Consider the following 14,745-nt stretch of genomic DNA (forward strand, 5'->3'; position numbering starts at 1 on the left):
GGCAGCAGTCCAGGGCTGGACAGGATTTATGGGTGGGTGACTGCTTGCAGGTGGGAAGGAGGCAGCAGTGGGGGGTGGCCAACAGGAAATCACTAAATTGCCTACAGAATCCAGACTCACCAGTGGAAACTTGGCTGACTTTCCATATGAGGTGAGCGCAGTTCTTCGTCTGGACTCTAGCTTGTCTAGATTCCAATGTGGCTCCTTTCTGAATCCTCTTGGGCTGATTCCGCAGCCCAGATCCTCTATATCAGATTGACTTACCAAATGAATAAGGAACAGCCCCTGTACCTCCTCTTCTTGCCAGTCACACCCCAGTATTCCCCCATGACTTCCTCCCAACTAAATGAGAACTCGAATCAACTTTCAAAGAGAAAGATGAAATATCAGCATCCCCCAAAAGCCAGACAATTCTATTTAGGCCAGCCTTATATTGGTAGGGCTGACACCCAACCCAGACAGATTCCTCAAAGCAAGTGTTTAAATAACTTCACCGGGTACAACTTCCCTGGCATCTGTCATTGGGACCTTCACCAAGTTAATGCCCACATGGCTGGTGCCCTCTGGTAGTAGAGAGTTGTTCAAGGACATTCGAGTCCTGGGTCCCTCTCCCCTGAATCGTGGAGATGCCAGAGGAACCTCTGCATTCCCAACATGACCTCTGGAGATAGTCAAGGTGGAAGAGAAGAATTCTGCCTTCAGAGGCCTTAAAAAAAAAAGGTCTATAAATGGAAGAAAAACTTCATGCTACCTCTATATGGTTCCAAATATTGGTAATGGCAGCTAGAATTATTCCTTTGGCTCAAAGTTAAAAGTTTCTGTACCCTTAGTCCCCATCAACTAGCAAGGACCAGGAAGCCAATGCGTTTCCAGTCATACCGCTGATGATGAATTGTCAACATGGCCATGGGGTCAGGTATCTTTAGGATTACAACACAGAAATATTACCTTCAGTTTTCATTATCATCTGAAATTAGCAAACACTACTCACAGCATATGGGGAAAAGCTTCTGATTTCTCTGTTTCTGATCTGGGTAAAAATAAGACACAGATATAGAAATGTGTGGCCCTTTTCTGTTTCCCATAATTTATACAACTTGGCATTGAGTTTTTCCACATCATTTTGATCAGAGTTGATAGAAGTTGTAAACTGCTTGTTTTCCTTGGCTTATAAATGGTAAACTTACTCTAAATGAAGTGTGTACATTGTAAAGTTTTTTATTTTAGACTCACCACTATGAGAAATTGTCATAACTATTCATCAGAGCCCAGTCACTAGTAGGGGGTACAGCACTTGCTTATTTTTAACTTCAATAACTCTTGGGTCACTCAGGTGCCATTCAGCGTGCTGGAAAAGTTAACCTGCTCGTATTTTTCCATGAGAGCTTTACTTTCTCCCTTATTCTGGGACAATATTTTGTCTCATTTTAGCCATGGGCAATAAGAATTTATTGTGCTTTATGCTGCTGCATTTCATTTCTAGTTTATAGTGTTTTGTTACCATAGACTGGTATTTAAATCTAACAGTTAAGAGACACCTTAATACACCAGTTCACATCCAGACTGCCCCATTTGAAGGAGACAGTGAGTCAGTTACCATAAAAATCTCTGAATGGAACTGCATGGGCAAAAATGGGCCCTAGTGGTGAATGTTGCTGTCTCGCCAGCACTGTAGAACTAGGAGAGATCTATATGGAGTTATGGAGATGAATTAGGGAATGGTGTCAAGTTTAAGGACTCTGAGAAGCAGGTTATTTGAAAAATACCAGGGCCTCACTGTGATGGTTTGGAGCTGAGCACCAAAGGATAGGTGGGACTCCAATAGGCAGAAATGAGGGAAACAGGCACTCAAGGTGAAAAAGCTATAAGCGCAGAGATTAAGATGTGTGGGGTATGTACCGGGTGCCTATTCAGTAACAGCTATAAAATACCACTGCTTTAAAACTGATAACGGGCAGCCAAACTGGGATAGAAACTAGGCCATCAAAAGGAGCAGGCCTCAGCTAAAGCTTGTCCACTCAGATTTGACTTGGATCCCTCCCCAAGATTTCTGATACCCTCCTCCATCTCGAACCTCCCAGCTATTGACTTATCCTGATCTCTTAATCCAGCTGCTCCCCTTTGGACCAACTCCCATCTCCTGCTCCTACTAGTGACCCTTTTAGATCAGAGTGTGTACTCTGAGTACAAGAAATAGGTCACGCCCAGCCGGTGTGGCTCAGGGGTTGAGCGTCGACCTATGAACCAGGCAGGGCACATGCCCAGGTTGCAGGCTCGATTCCCGGTGTGGGGCATGCAGGAGGCAGCCGATTGATGTTTCTTTCTCATCATTGATGTTTCTGTCTCTCACTATCCCTTCCTCTCTGAAATCAATAAAAATATTTTTTTTTCAAAAAAAGAAATAAGGGAGGGAGGTGATTCTGTGTATGGTTGATGAGAACATTAAATGGTGACAAATTGTGGAGGACCTTGATTATTAGACGAAGGAAGTATATTTACTATGTGGGAAATGGAAACAAACCTTTAGAGGGTTATGAAGTAGGAGAGTGATGTAGTAAAAGTAATATTTAAAAGAATTAATCTAACATTCTGTAAGGGTAATCAAGAGTAGGAGAGACTTAATGAAGAAATCTATTTTGAGGGTAACACATCTTCTAAGTGAGGCTAGAAACAGGAAGCAAAGATACTGTTAATTACCCCTTCCACAGCCAAGACATCCCTGATCAATCACAACATTCTTTTCCAATTAGTCCAGGCACTGCCTTAGAATTTATTTTAACACTAGAGGCCCAATGCACGAAAATCGTGTGCTCGGGTGGGTCCCTCAGCCTGGTCTGTGCCCTTTCGCAGTCTGGGAGCCCTCGGGGGATGTCCAACTGATGGCTTAGGCCCGCTCCTTAGGGTCACAGGGCTCCATTTGTAGAACAGCAATAACTCAGGCCTCCCTACACCTTTTTGCAGCCTTCTGTTAAATATTTTTAGCCACTGAGGCCCAAGGCTAATATGTCTCACAGTATCATTTATAGGGTATTAGCATTGATATATTTTTGAAAATAACTTTGGTTGGAGTTTTATTATAAGAGTAGTAAATGCTCATTGTAGAATAATTAAGAATAGAAGAAAATGAAAATTAATTGCCTAGCTCAGAGATCACCAGTGCTAATATTCTTTCCTAACCATTAATATACACATTATACGAATCTTTTTTCTAAAACAAAATCATACTCTGTATACTGCTTGTAACTTATTATCACTGAATGGTACCATATTTTCCGGCGTATAAGACAACTTTTTAACCCAGGAAAATCTTCTATACGCCCAGTCGTCTTATACGCCGGAAAATACAGTAGATAATAATCATCTTTCCATGCCTGTAAATATTCTTCTACAGTTTTATTTTTGACTAGAGGCCCGGTGCACAAAATTCGTGCATGGAGGGGGGGTGTCTCTCAGCCCAGCCTGCACCCTCTTCAATCTGGGACCCCTTGAGGGATGTCCAACCGCCCAGTGGGATCGGGCCTAAACGGGCAGTTGGACATCCCTCTCACAATCCAGGACTGCTGGCTCCCAACCGCTGGCCTGCCTCTGCCTGATTGCCTCTAACTGCTTCTGCCTGCCAGCCTGATCACCCCCTAACCATTCCCCTGCCAGCCTGATCAATGCCTAACTGCTCCCCGGCCGGCCCGATTGCCCCCAACTGCCCTTCCCTGCTGGCCTGGTCACCCCCAACTACCCTCCCCTGCAGGCCTAGTCCCCCCCCAACTGCCCTCCCCTGCAGGCCTAGCCCCCCCCCAACTGCCCTTCCCTGCAGGCCTGGTCCCGCCCCAACTGCGCTCCCCTGCAGGCCTGGGTCCCCCCCCAACTGCCCTCCCCTGCTGTCCTGGTCCCCCTCAAACTGCCCTCCCTTGCAGGCCTGGTCCCCCCCAACTGCCCTCCCCTGCTTTCCTGGTCCCCCCCCCCCAACTACCCTCCCCTGCTTACCTGGTCTCCCCCCAACTGCCCTCCTCTGCCAGCCCGGTCACCCCTAACTGCCCTCCCTGCTTGCATGATTGCCCACAACTGCCCTCCCCTGCCAGCCTGGTCCCCCCCAACTGCCCTCCCCTGCAGGCCTGGGTCCCCCCCAACTGCCCTCCCCTGCTGGCCTGGTCTCCCCCAACTGCCCTCCTCTGCTGGCCTCGTCACCCCTAACTGCCCACAATTGCCCTCCCCTGCAGGCCATCTTGTGGTGGCCATCTTGTGTCCACATGGGGGCAGCCATCTTTGACCACATGGGGGCAGCCATCTTGTGTCTTGGAGTGATGGTCAATTTGCATATTACTCTTTTATTAGATAGGATGGTTGCATTGGTAGGAGGCACTATGTCTTATTCAACCTATTCTCTAATGTTGAACTTTTAGATTCTTCAACTCACTTTGGGCTTTGTTCTTCTTTGGGTAGCTTTATGTATAAGGTTAGATTGTTTATTTGAGATTTTTCTTATTTATTGGCTGTGTCCCATAGATTTTGGGGGTCATTCTGTTTTTATTTTCATTTTTTTCAAGGCATCTTTTTATTTCTTTCTTGATTTTGTTGTTAATCCATTCATTGTTTAGTAGCATAATATTTAGCCTTCACGTCTTTTGTGTTTTTCAGTTTTCTTGTAACTGATTTTTAGTTTCATACCATTGTGATCTGAGAAGATGCTTGATAGGATTTCAATCTTCCTAAATTTACTGAGACTTGTTTTATGGCCTAACATGTGGTCTGTTTGGAAAATGTTCTATGTGCACTTGAAAAGAATGCATTCTGATGCTTTGGGGTGAAATGTGCTGAAAATATTAACTAAATGCATCTGGCTTAATGTGTCATTTAAGGCCACTGTTTCCTTGTTGATTTCCTGTCTGGATGATATATCCATTGATGTCATGTGGGGTTAAAGTCCCCTACTATGTCTGTATTACTGTTTATCTCTCCTTTTGTATATTTATTTTATATATTTAGATGCTCCTATGTAGGGTCCATAAAAATTTACAAGAGTTATATCTTCTTGTTGGATTGATCCCTTTATATTATAAAAACTAGAGGCCTGGTGCACAAAATTTGTGCATGGGGGGGGGGGTCCCTCAGCCTGGCCTGCACCCTCTCACAATCCGGGACCCCTCGGGGAATGTCCAACTGCCAAATCAGGCCTAAACCGGCAGTCGGACATCCCTCTTGCAATCCAGGACCACTGGCTCCTAACAGCTCACCTGCCTACCACTCTGCCTGCCTGCCTGATTGCCCCTAACCACTCTGCCTGCCTGTCTGATCACCCCTAACTGCTCGCTTGCCTGCCTGATCACCCCTAACCACTCACCTGCCTGCCTGATCGCCCTTAATCACCTCTGCCTGCCTGCCTAACCACCCCTAACCACTCTGCCTGTCTGCCTAATCGCCCCTAACTGCCTCTGCCTCAGCTCCCGCTGTGGCGGCTTCATCCGGGAGGTTGTTCGGCTGGCTGGTCTAATTAGCATATTATGCTTTTATTATTATAGATGCTTTTCTTTGTCTCCTGGTACAGCCTTTCTTTTAAAATGTATTTTGTTTGATATAAGTACTGCTACCCTTTTTTTTTTTCCTTTCCATTTGGATGAAATACCTTTTACTATCCCTTTACTTTTTATCTGTTTGTCTTTCCATCTGAAGTGGGTCTCTTGTGGGCAGCATATGTACAGGTCTTGTTTTTATTTATTCATTCAGCCACCCTATGTCTTTTGATTGGAACATTTGGTCCATTTACAAGTAATTACTGACAGGTATGTACTTCTTGCCATTTTATTAATTGTTTTCCTATTGTTTATTGTAATTCTCCTCTGGTCCCGATAATCATCTTCTAGAATTATTGCATAGACAGAGGAACCAGCTTTTAAGAGATAATGTTTCCTGCAGTTGGCAACCTAAGACCCCTGGGCACAATCTAGTTCACTACTTGCTTTTGTAAACAAAGTTTTCTTACATGTAGTCACACCCATTTATTTACCTAGGTATTGTCTATGGCTTCTTTCACACCATAATGGTAGAGTTGAATGCTTGCAACAAAAACCACAAGACTAAACTATTTCCATTTGGCCCTTTACAGAAAATGTTTGCCAACTACTGATTAGTCCATCCACCTCATTATGTAGAAAGGATGCCAAGGTCTATAGTGGTGACCACACATCTCCTATTTCTGAGGGGCAGCACACTCTTCACTGTATCACTCTGTCCTTTATCCTGTCACTGGGTTAGGCTTTCTCCATGAAGCAAGAGATCCTGAAAACACACACACACACACACACACACACACACACACACACACACACACAAAACGTACAGGAAGGTCAGGAAAGAAGAAAATCCATATTATAAAGGTCGTGATTTTTGTCAGAACTAGATGATTCCAGGTGCCTCCAGTAACCACATATGTAATCATATGTGGCTTAAGAGAAACAGTTCAATACCTTTTCTCAGCATATTCTATTTAAGGCCAGAATATTGTACAGAATATGCACATAGGTTGGCTTCACCCCCTATATTGAGTCACAAACTCTCCTTTGTGAGCAAGCAAGCTCAGTGCCTCAGTCAGAGGGACTCCTCATGATATCTCTGCCAGAAACTCGTGTCATGCTAACCCCACAGAGAGCCAAACAGCACAGCCTTTCTCATGTCATGTGATTTACCAGGAGGAGAGAGATCTAGCCTTCAACCCTGCGTTTGCAGAGTCAAGTTTTTCCATGAAAGAAGTCATTGTGCCTGGGCCCGCTCCCCAGCCGGGGGCTCCAGGGTCACAGCCAACACACATTCAGCATCTCAGCAGCACCAACACGCTCCCCAGGGCCCAGCATGCACAACAACAACACTTCTCAAAGAGCTTCCAGCCCTGGAGAAGCCAGGCAGTGGCCTTTTCCTTCTGAGTGCCTGTCTTGCACATTTTCTTCTCTGCTTATTGAAAATGCTGAGACTCGCAGAGCCTGGCCGGCATGAGCTCCAGTTCCAGATGTGTCTGCTAAGAGCAACAATGGTTTTGTTGACCCCAAATCTCATACTAAAAGGTGAAAATTTATTTTTTTCCCTAACGCTGAAATTGTGACTGGGCTGCTCCTACAAATCATATCACACTGATGGGGGCGCTGTGGCTGGAATACACAGGACCCAGGTCTGGAATCTCAGGTGGAGCTTACAGGCAGTGTTCACATATAAACCGCTCAAGGTGTATCAGATCACAGTTGAATAAACATTAATGTTCAAAGTTGAAAGACTTGGTAAAGGGCCTAAGAAGGCAATATCAAAGATCGATTTACTCATTCAATTAGTGTTTGTTGAGTGTCTGCTATGTAGTGTTGTAGGCACTGTGCTAGGACAGAGATGCACAGTAAATAAGATAGATAAACCTAGGCCCTCATTCATTCATTCATTCATTCAAAAAAAATGCACATTTACTATGCACTATTCATGTTCTCTAGATACTGAGGATACATGAACGCACAAAACAGATTAATGTACCTGCCCTTTTGCGGTTTGAATTCTAGTAGGGCTCATTTGAGTCTGGTGGGAAAAGTAATTCAAATAAGAGGACAGTGATAAAAAAAAAAAAAGTGGTGGATTGGGGGCATGGGACAGGACAAGGTTTCTCTGAGGAGAGGATATTTGAGCTGGGATTGGGAGAGTGGGTGGAAGTTATCTGAATGAAGAGAGGGCATTCCAGGCAGAGGGACCAGAAGAGGTAACAACCAAGGGGAGAGTGGCCTACGGTGAGGTTGAAGCCATGGTGAGACTTTTGCACTTCGTGCTAAGTGCAATGGGAAGTCTTTGAATGGTTTCAAGCAAGAGAAAGAAATCTGATTTGTGCTTTCAAAGCTTGTTGTGGCTGCTGTGAAGAGGATGGATTCCAGAGGAACAGACGGAGTATACCATTTAGGAAGTGGTTGCACTATTCCAGTTAAGAGATAACTGTGGCTTAGCCTAGAAGCAGGAGACAATGAAAAGAAGTGAATAAATTCAGGGGAATGTAGGAAGTAACATCAGCAGGACTTGGTAAATAGATTAATGGGGGGGGGGGAATACTCCATACAACCTAAAGGTTCTCAAAAGCATCAGATTTTTAATGCTTTTCTCAATGAAACTGATGTACCTTGTCTGTGATAATGAACCATTGCAGACCACTCAAGATGCTAGAATAAAATGGAGAACTACACAGGTGTGCAACTACAGAAAGTGTTGTTACAAGGAAAAGACTAGTCCAAAGCTTGTGTTGCCACATTCTGGCTCATTTCCTGAACATACACCTGTTCAGTCTCTACTAGATGCTAGGCCCTCTGCCCTCTCCCAGCCTTGGAGGAGGGCAGAAGCAGTAGGGGAGATAGAAAGTCACTGATGTGTGAGAAACTTTAAAGCGTTTCAGAAGAAGCCAAAGTGAACAGAGCAGGGAGGACTCCTTTCGTCGTCAAAGGGGAAACCAGGGAGAGTTTATAGAGGAGCTATTCGAGCTCAGTCTTAAAGGATGAGTAAAGGCATTTTGAACATGGATGCAATAGGCACATACTTTTTTTTTTAGTTCCTTCTGTGTCCTGGGCACTATTGGAGGCACTGGGAATGCAACAGAGAACAAAACGGGTAAAATCCCTTCTTGTAGAGCTTACATTGTAGTAGGAGAAATAGAAAATAAGCATAACGAAGTAAATGACATAGTATGTTAAAAGGTAATAAGTGCTATGAAGAAAAAGTAAATCAGAATAAGACAATAGATAATAACTCTGTGCGAAAGAGGATGTGATTTTAAATTACATAGATGGTCAGGAGAGGGGTCGCTGAACAGGTAATCCTTGAGCAAAGACTTGAATGTGAGCAATTGAGCCTCACATATGTCTGGAGGAAAAGAGGAGAAGAGCATCTGGGGCAGAGGAAAGTCTGTGTGGAATACTTAAGACGGGGACATACCTCAGGAATTCAAGGAACAACCAAGAGACCAGTGTAGTGGCAGGAGTGGAGTCATCGGATTGGATGTGGGAGAGAAGATCTGAGCGGTAACAAGGCCAAGGGCAAATTGTGTATAGCCTTGTAAATGGTCATGTTACAATAACAGTGAAAGAAAAATCTATAAATGCCTAAATGTGTACACAGAATCAATATTGCATTGAGCATCGTGGGCTTTTCCAAGTTTCAGCCAGGGCAAGCAGAAGTGATTTCTTTTATTGGAAATCATGTGACCAACTTAATGTGATATAGCTGACTCTAGTCAAACAGAGGCTTATCAGGCTGGCTCTGGGACAAGCCAATATTGCTGGTCTAATTTGACTCACATGTGTTGGGCACCTGCTGATTTACCAGGCTCTGAGCTGGGCTTCTGGAGGCAGGTCCTGACTATTTCCTCCATCTAGGAAGTGGTTCCTAACTCCACAATCAAGTTACCTGGGAAGTGTTTCAAAACAAACAAACAAACAAACAAAACTCAATGATCCACCTGAGACCAATTAATACAGATGGTCTGGGGGTGGGACTAGGCATCAGTACTTTTAAAAATTGATTCTTAGAGCTTAAACGGACTTTAAAAGTCACCTCCCTACACCCTACTACCCATGTAGCAGCTGGTACGGGAAAATGTATGTTTTATCACTTGGAGTATTTTAGCCTGGCATTCAAAGCTTGTTGCTATTCATACCTAGCCTGTACATCCATCCTTCCATCTTATTCCTGTTGAAAGAATCCTTCTATTCCTGTCAAACTTTTCCCTGGTAATTGCCGTGCCCTTGAGCCTTCCTTGCCTGGAATACCTGCTCCCGCCCCATTCTCTCTAGACAAGCCCTAGAAGTCTTTGAGACAGTCTAAGCCCTTTTGTGAAGCCTTCTTGCAGTGTTGGAGCCTGGAGTGATCTCTGCCTGCTGACCCTCTGAGGCACCACTAAACCAGGGTTGAGCACACTTTGTTTGTAAAAGGCTGGATAGGAAATGTGTTAGGTGTTGAGGGCCATAGGTCTCTGTTGCAACTGCTCCACAGACAGTGAATAAATGAATGGGTGTGGCTGCGTCCAATAAAACGTTACTTACAGAAACAGGGTCAGACTTGGTGTTCAGTTCATAGTTTGTCAACACCTGCTCTAGACCACCGATGTGATACTTAACCTACCACAGCTTGTGTTATTAGAGATCGTGTCCATCTCTGTCATGTCTCCCAGCTGGATTCTAGGTCTTAGGGAAAACAGAGGCTGCATCAATATTCTCAGGTGATTTAAAACAGGACTAGGTAGCTGGGCTGTGGCTTGGAAGGCCTCTTGAGTCATTTCCATCTTTCATTTCTATTATAATTGTAGATTTATCATCTGTCCCATATACTTCCACCATCACCCCACCCTGTACACTTCCTTATTCTTCTGATACAGACTGGATGGGATACTTCCTGAACCCAATTATGAGGAAATTCACACAGCAGCAGTCAGCGAGTACCCTCAGCCACATCTGTTGGGAAATCACTTTTTATATGCTAATTCGGAAGACTAAGATCATCACTACTTCCTCTCTAGCTGTGGAAACAGCAAGTTCTGATGGTCAAAGGTCAGGTACAAATTCATCCAGAGTGGTGACCCACCCCTTCAGAAATCGCAGGCGTGGCAAGGAAAGTGATGCGCACAGGAAAGAAAAAAAAAGTGCAGGAGAGGGCTAGCATACTGATGAGGGGAAAGAAGAGGAATTTATCAAAGACACATCGGTTGGCATCCATTTCCTCATTTATATTGGACGCCGGAAGTTTTATGTCACAAGGAAAAGGTTTTTGGTTTCCTAGTTTTGACCACAAAGAGAATATGACTTGCTATTAAGAAGAAAGGTCAGCGTTTCGTGGTTGTTTATGGCACATGTTTATGTACTTTTGTCATTTATTTTTAATAAAATCCAAAGTAGAGAACAGAGGCCCCATAGGGACTGCAGGAAGCTCCGTAGTACCTATGGTGTAAAACTAAGTCAGTATTTCAGCGGGCATTTACGAGGACGCCACAGGAAAGAGTCCAGGGGTTCTTTGGACTGGAGTGAACATCCATAAATTTAAAACGACACCAGAGCATCAGTGACACTTAAAATAGTTGGACACAGAAAGCAAGGCGGTAAATCTCCCTGCCTCGCCGCTGTTCCAAGCCACAGCAAGCATCCAGGCACGGGCTTATTTTAAGCCTTCAAATCGTCAGGAAAGGGGACTCAAGAAACTCCCTTACGTGGCCCCTGCCCTTCCCGGCACCAGGACACACTTCCCAGGCCCCTCTGTCCTCCCCACAGGAATGACGTGAATGAGGCGGATGTCCCTGAAATAGGCAGGTATGGAGTCCCTCCGTGGGAAAATGAGGAACTCTACACTTTTCCTAATAAATCCTTCCTCGACCCTGTGTCAGCTCTTGAAGCTGCCCAGTCTGGTTCTGCGCCTCCTTGAGTCTGTGTGGCACCAGAGGCCGTGGGACCAGGTGCCAGGGCCAGAGGCAGACGGCCAAAGGAAAGGCAAGATCGTGACCACTTTGTAGAACAGAGAGGATGGGGGTACCTTGGAAGACCCGTTTCTAAAGCCTCAGCATCTGCTTCCTCGTTTGTAAATAATTATTTTAGTCTGTTCAGGCTGCTGTAACAAATGCCACCGAGTGAAGAGCACATAAACAACAGAAATGTGTTTCTCACGGCTCTGGAGGCAGCAGCGTGGTCGCATTCTGACGAAGTCCCTCTTCCTCAGCCAGCCCCTGCTCCCTGTGTCCTTACAGGGTGGCAAGGGCGAAGGATCTCCGTGGGGTCTCTTATATGAACACTAACCTATTCATGAGGGCTGCATCTTTATGACCTAAGCCCCTCCCCAAAGCCCCTTGTCCTAATACCGTCACATCAGCACTAGGATTTTAGCATATGAATGTAGGGGGACACTGGCATTCAGACCACAACAATCATGCCTACCTCACAGGATCAATTACACCTAGGGTTACATAAGATATCATATGCAGTGTGGCCAGGTTAGTGTTTGGTGCAAAGTGGACTCTAATATGTGTTAATTTCTTGCCTCTGTTGCTTACTTCCCTGTTGAATCTACAAACCAAGAAATCCATTCTCTTCTTCACTCTGATCTGCTGTAAGTTCTTCCTCACAGGACCAGAACTTGTTGCCCGAGTGAGTATAAATCACTGAGAAATCACCCAGGAGATGGGTGCCTTATTGAAGGGTTCATTCTGTGCCATGTCTGGATGGAGCGGAGAAGAGGTGTGTCCTCTGACATCAAGGAACGTATCATTTATTTGGAGGAAACATCAACACAGAAGTGAGAGAGCAGTATGAGGAGATGAGGAGGGAGGGTAAAAAGACAGTGCTGCGTGGCTGCTCTGTGAATTTATATTAAAAGCCGTGGTTTCAGTCCTCCCCTGAAAATCCTATTGCCATCTATCCGTCTAAGTCCCATGCTATCTATTGGGCCCCCTCGCATGCACTGAGGGCTTGCATAGTACCGTGCTTGGAAGTGTAGGCTCTGGAGCCAGAAAGCCTGGCTCTGCCATGTGCTAACAGCTACATGACCCTGGGCAAGTTCTGGAAGTTCTCTCTGCCTTTGCCTGTAAAGTAGAGGTAATAACTGCATATACCTCCAGGGATTTTGAAAGGAGTAAATGAGGTAATACATGTAAAGTGCTCAGAATGGTGCCTTGGCACACAGTAAGTGCTCAGTTAATGTTAGTCATTATCATCCTGGTCGTACAAGCTCTTGCCCTCTCCCTCCCCTTCTTAAAGTGGAGGAAGCAGGGAAACTTGGGAATGCCCCTGGGTACTGTATTATATACTTGGAAGTTGCTAAGAATGTAGATCTTAAATGTTCTCACCACAAAAAAAAAAAAAGAAATGGCAATTATGTGAGATGAGGGAGGTATTAGCTAACGCTATGATGGTAATCATTTTTGCCATATATCCATATATCAAGTCAACACGTGCACACCTTAAGCTTACACAATGTTCTATGTCTCCGTAAAGCTGGGGCCAGGGCCTGGAGGCAGGGATAAACTTCCCTCAACCCAAGTTTTCACTAACTTACCATTTTTATGCTATTTATACTGTTGTGATATGTTTGCTAGTTAATTTAACATTTTCTTGAGTCAAGTTACCTTTGAAAATGTTGGCCTATCTCATATTAATTAAGCAAGAAAAAGGAAGGGGCTTTTGCCCACTACTGACCCAAAAGGAATAGGAGTTGCACTGAGGTCATGCCTCATAGCCTTTCTCAGCCTTCCTTTCTGAGGAGTAAAATGCGTTGACAACCTGTGTCTGAGGACTGCTTTTAGAATCAAATGAGAGGAAAAACGCAGAAGCATTTTGTAAACTCTAAAGCGCTGTATACAACTGAGTCGTTGCTTTATTCCTGGGGGCAGAAGCAAGGATGGCTGCAAGGCTAGGATATCTGGGACCCCAAGGAGAAGGCAAAGTCTCAGGGGAGATTCTGGATCTTTTGTGAAACCCCTTCTAGCCAAGGGCTGTGTCCTACTGCTCTTCTTTGCTACACACTGGACTAGGGATTGCGGTATTGTTTTCAAAGGAACCTTTGGGGAGGGTGCTTCCTGCCCTGGAGAGTCTCGCTCAGAAAGTAAGAGAACTCACAGCATCTGAGGACACTTCGTGGGGAAATGGGACCCAAGTAGCACCAGGAAGGATCCATGGGATTAGCCGGGGCAGGAGAGGAGCACAGGTGTGAATTAGACAACAGCTCCATGGGAGACAGGGAGGGATGTGGTCGAGGACAAGGTCCTGTTCTCCATCCAGTGCGTGACCTATGGAGTCCAGATGTCTGGACTCAGGTTTTTTGTGCAAATAGATGGCTGTAATGGAATAAGAATGCAAGCGGTGTCTTGTCTCAAATCAGTTACCTATTCCCATTTGTGGGCGTTTGCACTCTTTCCCTTTTTCATGCGCTATGCACCCTGCTGTGTTTTGGAGTTGAGTTTGGCAGGTATTGTGGAAAGTTTGTTTAACCTCTTATCATAATTAGCGTCAGTGTCTTCTGTGTTTTGTGAAGCAGAATTCCTAGCTAGCTTCTGCTTTAAGATACCTTTTTGTCTTCTGGATAAGAGTTTTGAAGCCAGACCCACCACCCACCCACACACATACACACACGCATGGACGCACGTAGGAACCTATCTTAGCTTCCTCTCCTTGTTCTCCAGGAGTGTTGGCATTATTAACATTATAACTTTAGGAATTCCTTAGACCTGAAGGCCTCCAGAGGTTAAATACTAGAGATTGTGGTGTTGTTTCAGTATTTTTACTGAACTGGATTTTACACTTGAAAAGAAAAAGGATATAAAAGGAAAGTATGGGAAGGTATGGTTTTCTTTGGGGCATCAGCTTCAATTTCCTTTTTTATGCCCAAAAAGTACCTTCCAGACATACAAGAAAGTTGTCAGTGAGGAGAGGAACCAGGTGGTTTGGGGAAAGGGGAGTAAGGAAGAATTTCACAGCATTCCTTTAGTTACCTCTTAGATTTTGATCAAGTATATGTATTAATTATTCAAGAATGAAGGAATAAAATCTGGATTGGACACCTGGTTCTATTCCACAAATATTCTTGTACTTTCACTATGTGCCAAGAGGCCCATGATCTCTTGACCATCACATGGCTTACAGTCCACAGAAACAGGCTAACACTTGGGAAAACACCTCCCTTTGCTGGTAGGAAGGGGAGCAAGGGAATGAGTCAGAATCACATTTCAGCCCCTTAAAGTCACAGTACAGAACTCACTGTAGTTGGGTTTTG

General features: G+C 44.7%; 1 protein-coding gene across 4 annotated transcripts in view; it reads left to right on the forward strand.

The window, feature by feature from the left end:
- The window catches only part of ADAMTSL1 (ADAMTS like 1), an 879,784-nt gene that overhangs the window by 813,825 nt on the left and 51,214 nt on the right, over positions 1 to 14,745 (forward strand). The gene's annotated exons all lie outside the window — the stretch shown is intronic.

This window comes from Cnephaeus nilssonii, assembly GCF_951640355.1.
Source record: "Cnephaeus nilssonii genome assembly, chromosome: 14".
Lineage (NCBI taxonomy): Eukaryota > Metazoa > Chordata > Mammalia > Chiroptera > Vespertilionidae > Cnephaeus > Cnephaeus nilssonii.